The following is a 6125-nucleotide window of genomic DNA, read 5'->3' as shown; positions in this document are numbered from 1 at the left end:
TCCCAAAGAAAGAGGCATAGCCCTACTTAAATCAAAGTACACTTTAAGCCAAATACCTATCAAGATATTATAATGAATAGATCAATGCATCCAAAAGATACAATAATTATATATATATATATATATATATATATATATATATATATATATATATTCCCCACACTGGAGCACCAAAATACACAACAAAGCAACATAGAGGAATAGAGGATTTCAATGCCCCACTGCCCACAATGGATATTGTTCAGGCAGAAAACCAACAAGGAAACATTGGAATTGAACTATGCTTTAGATCAAATGGACTAACCAGCCATATATAGAATGTAACCAAATCCACGTTCCTATAAAGGGAACAAGGAACATTTTTCAAGACAGATCATATGATAGGGCATGAAACACCTGTCAGGAAATTAAAAAATTGCAATCCTACCACCTATCTTTGCAACCACAAGATGAAAGCGGGATGATATGCAAATACAGAGAAAGGAAGAATACAGTTCTGGACAACCAATGGGTCAAAGAAAAAGTCAAAAGGGAAAAACAACTTTAAAACAAATAAAAATATAAACACAGCATATAAAATCTAATGGGATACAGCAAAAGCAGTTCTGAAAAGAAAGTTTATGGTGATAAATGCATGCACTAAGATATTAGAGATCTCAAGTACATAACCTCACTTTATATCCCAACTATAAAAAGAGAACAAATTAGGTCCTATGGTAGCAGAAAAATGGAAGTAATAAAGATCAGAGCATAAAGAAATGAAATAGACAACACACAATCAGTAACTTGATCCACTCTGGTTTTTCAAGAGGATAAAATTGACAAACATTTAGCCGGACTAAGAAGACTCAAATCACAAATTAAAAAGCACTTTGCAATTGATGCTATAGAAAGTCATATCATGTAATTGTTCACAACAGTCTCTTATGGTCCTAACAAAAGAGATGATCCAGAAAACATTGAGAAATTTCTAGAAACACAAAAGCTACCAATATCGCTACCAAGAAATAAAAAATCTGAATAGACCAGTACCAAGCAAGATTAAATCAGTGGTCAAAAACTTCCCAACATGGAACATCACAGGATCAGATGGCTTCATTGGTGAATTCTACCAAATATTAAAAGAAAAATTAACACCCATCCTTCTCAAACTCTTCCAAAGAATTAAGAATGAGGAAGTACATACAGACTCCATCCTGATACCAGATAAGGGTACTAGAAGAAAAGTACAGACGAATATTCCTAGTGAATGTAGATGAAAAATTCTGAACAAAAGATTAACAAGCCAAATTCAAATACATATAACAAGGATTATATATAAGACCACATAAAATTTATCCTATGATGCAAGGGTATTTCAACATACACTAATTAATGTAATATATCATATTAATAAAATGAAAGATTAAAATCCCATGATCATTTCAATAGCTACAGAAAAACATTGGCTGTATACACTAAGTTTTTATTAATTTTACAGAAAGCGATTGACAAGGGGGGGGAGCTGAGGGTGAGAGGCAATTCTCAAGAAGACTCCCATGCAGCACGCAGCCCAATATGGACTCCATCTCCAGATCCTGAGATCATGACCTGAGCAGAAATGCAGATTCTTTGGCTTAGCTGACTGAGACACCCATACATCCCTACATCATCTTTGAATAATAAAAACTCTCAGCTTATTGGATATAGAAGGAATATACATCAATATAATAATGATTGTATATAAGACTCCCACAGTGAACACTATACTCAATGGAAAAATACTGAAAACTTTACCTCTAAAAACTGGAATAATAAGGATGCTCACTATCTACTTTTATTCAGTATAATACTGGAACCTCTAGCTGGAGCCACTGAGCAAGACAAAAAACAAAATGCGTACCTATCAGCAAGGAGGAATTAAAACTCATTATTTGCAGATGATGAGATGCTGCATATAGAAAATTCAGAAGACGCAACCAAGCCAACTGTTGGAACTAAACATACATAAAGCAATTTTATTTCTTTATAGTAAGGATGAAACATCTAAAGAAGAAATAAAAACTATTCCATTCACAAGAATCAAAAACAACAAATACTTAGAAGTAAATTTAACAAAAAAAATGAAAGATTTGTACAGTATATAGTGTTAAGACTTCAGTGAAAGAAACTGAAGACAAAAACACATCCCGTGTTCATGGATAGGAAGAACTAATATCGTTAAAATATATGTAATATCCACAACCATCAATATAGATTTTAACACAATCTGCCTCAAGACACCAAGGGCATTCTTTCTATTTCTGTAAAAAGCAATCCTGAAATTTGTACAGAAGCCCAGAAGACCCCAAATAGCCAAAACAATATTGAGGAAAAAGCTGGAGATACCAATGCCACACTTCCTGATTTCAAACTACACTACAAAGCTACATTATAAAGTCATATGGTACTGGCACAAAAATAGACACACAGACCAGAGAGGCCATATTTAATCTCCTGCTTATGCGGTGAACTAATACTCGACAAGGGATCCAAGAGCACCCAATGGGAAGTCAACAAATGGCATTAGGAAAACCGGATAAGCACATGCAGAGCAATGTATTTGGGCCCCATCTTACAGCACTCACAAAAATTAACTGGATATGCATGTAAGATTTAAACATGAGACCTGGTATTACAAAGCTCCTACAAGAAAATGTAGGAAAGATGTTCCTTGGCATAGGTCTTGGCAATAATTGTTTGGATAGTACATCAAAAAGCACCAATAATAGAAGCAAAAACTGACAAATGACACTACATCAAATGAAAGCTTTTGTACAACATAAGTAACAAATATGAAAATGCAAACTACAGAACAGTAGGAAATTTTTGCAAGCCATGTTATCAGAAAGGGGATTAATACACAAAATATATAAAGATCTCATAATTCAATAACAAAAAAATGTGATTTAAAAAATCACCATAAGAACTAAATGGACAGGGGTGCCTAGGTGGCTCAGTGGGCTAAAGCTTTTGCCCTCGGCTTAGTCATGATCCCAGGGTCCTGGGATCGAGCCCTGCATCGAGCTCTCTGCTCAGCAGGGAGCCTGCTTCCTCCCTTCTGTCAACCTCTCTGCCTACTTGTGATCTCTGGCTGTCAAATAAATAAATAAAATCTTAAAAAAAAAAAAAAAAACTAAATGGACATTTAGACCTCCAAAAGGACAACAGACACCTGAAAACAGGCTCAACATCACTAATTGTCAGGGAAATGCAAATTAAAATCATACTGAGTTGTCACCTCACACCTGTTAGTATGGTTATCAAGGAGACACAAGATAACAAGAGGGAAGAAAACGTTGTGCACCATTGATGGGGATGTCAGTTGGTGCAGGCACTAGGAAAACAGTACGGATTTCCTCAGAAACTTAAAAACAGAATTACCATGTGATCCAGCAATTCCATTTCTGGGTATTTATCTTACAAATAGAAAATACTAACTTGAAAAGTTAAAAGGACCTCCATACAGCATTGTTTACAGGAACCAAGACAGGGAAATAACTGAAGTGTCCCACAAGAGATGAAAGAATTTTTTAAAAATGTGTGTGTGTGTATATACACACACGCACACTCTCTCTCTTTTGTTCAGAATTTTTCATCTACATTCACTAGAGAGAGAGTCAGAGAGACAGAGAGTAGTTGGACATGAGAAGAAAAACCTCCTGCCATGTCCAACAACATAGATGGACTTTCAGCACATTTTTCTAAGTGAAATAAGTCAGATAAAAAAAAAATAAACACTATGATGTCACTTATATGTGGAAGTTTAAATAATGAAATTTATAAAAAGAATAAGTCATGGTTACTAGGAGATGAGGTGTAGGGAGACAGGATACATGTCTAGTATAAAAACATGGAACAAATAATAAGTAAGCCCAAGAGACCTAATGTACACTATAATGCATATAGTCAACAAGTATTACATTCCAATCATCAAATTTTCTAAGAAACTATGACTTAATTATTCCTAGTACTAAAGAGAATTATATAGTGTAATAGAGTTACTGATTAATTTTATAATGGTAACCATTACAATATATAAATGTATCAAATTAACATGTTGTATACCTTAAATATACACAATGTTATATGTCAAATATATTTCAGTTAAAACCCACTTATAAAACAAAAATCAAAATATAGGAAAAGAAACAAGGGTATTTAAAAAGTGCACTAGAAAACATCTAACACAAATTTTGAATCACTAACTAAAATAACAGAAAAGACCTAAGATATAAAATAAATAGTAAAATAGCAGATGTAAATCCTATATTATCAATAATATATACCAGTGTCTGAGAGTAGCAGCACTAATTACACAAAAACTATGCTATCTACAAGGTAAACCAATTCTATACTTAGAATCAGAATCACAAAAAGGTTTCAAAGTAAAGGGTGAAAAAGTGCTATAGTATGACGCAGTAAGCAAAATAAGGTTAGAGTGTCTAATAATATTAAACAATTACATTTCAACACAAATTGTTACTAGAAATAAAGAAGGTCATTTTATAGTAAGTCAGAGCATCAGTAAAAAGCAATGCTGTATTGTAGATTTGGAAGTTGCTAAGACAGTCGATCTTAAAAAGTTATGACACAAACGAAAATTGTATAGTGAAGGTTAACTGAATTTATTGAGGGGATCATTATGGCGCCCACCTGAAACTAATGTCCTATTCACTGCATCTCAGGAAAAACAGACATTTCAAAAATACAAATGTGAGACTTAAATACCTCACTTTCAGTAGTTTATAGAACAGGCAGGAGGACAGCAGGGAAGTTAAACTCTTGAACAACAGTATAAACCAAGTTGACTTAATATTGAGTACTCCACACAAAAGCAGAATATTTTCTCATGCACATGGAACATTGTTTAGACTATACAATATGCTGTAACAAATTCCTCATTACATCCAAAAGGAATGATGACATAAAAGGTATATTCTCTAACCACAGTGTAATCAAATTAGAAATAACACTGAAAAATTTGAAGACTGATAAATGTAGGGAAAATGAAATAGCATTTATAAATAATCAATGAGTCAAAGAATAAAGCAAAGGGAAATTAGAAAACATACTGAAACTTATCAGATGGAGTGGAATCATTTTTTAGAGGAACATTTATAGCCATAAATTTACTACTTGAAAAGAGAAATTCAAAAGTAAATAATCTAAACTGCTACCTTTAGAAACTAGAGGAAAAGGAAATAATGTTAGAGGGTAAATTAATAAAATAGTATGGAAGCAATAACAGAAAAATGAATATAATGGTTATTTGATCAACAAATTGACAAAACTTAGATAGTTCAAGGAAAATAAGACTCAGATAACTAAAATCAGAAATCAAAGAGAGAACGACTTCGGACCTTAGAGAGATAAAAGTGGTACTAACAAAGCAGTATAAACAACTTTATGCCAAAAAATTGGGTAACTCAGATGAATGGGGTAATTCCAAAAGAAACACATTACCAAATGTGCTTAAAAACAAATACTTTGAATAAAGCTACAAGAAGCTAAAAGACTGGTTGGGGTACCAGGTGGTGGGTATTATAGAGGGCACAGATTGCATGGAGCACTGGGTGTGGTGAAAAAATAATGAATACTGTTTTTCTGAAAATAAATAAATTGAAAAAATTTTTTTAAAAAAAGAAGCTAAAAGATTGAATTACTAACAAAGACCTAACATAAGATCAGAATTGGAAGGCTTTAATCATGAATTCTACCAACTATTTTGTAAAGAATGTATACCAATTCCTCAAAAGTATATCCAAAAACTCCGAGAATACCACCCAACTCATTTTATCAGGTCACTCTCACTCTGGTGCTAAAACCAGACATCCCAACTAGACAAAAATACAAAATATCCCTTGGAAATTTAGATGCAGATATACTTATAAAAACTGGCAGATTGAATTCAGCCACTAATTAAGAGTTATATATCATGACCAGGTGGGATTTAGCCCCACTACATGGGGTTGCTTTAACATTTGTATAACAAAGGATTACAACATAATGATAAGGAATAATATTCACATCATCATCCCTACAGATAGATGCATGATGCAAACTTCAACCAATAGAACTTTCTCAACTCAAAAAAGTTCATCAGT

Source organism: Mustela nigripes, chromosome 12 (genome assembly GCF_022355385.1).
Source record: "Mustela nigripes isolate SB6536 chromosome 12, MUSNIG.SB6536, whole genome shotgun sequence".
Lineage (NCBI taxonomy): Eukaryota > Metazoa > Chordata > Mammalia > Carnivora > Mustelidae > Mustela > Mustela nigripes.
Note: the sequence above shows the minus strand (reverse complement) of the source record.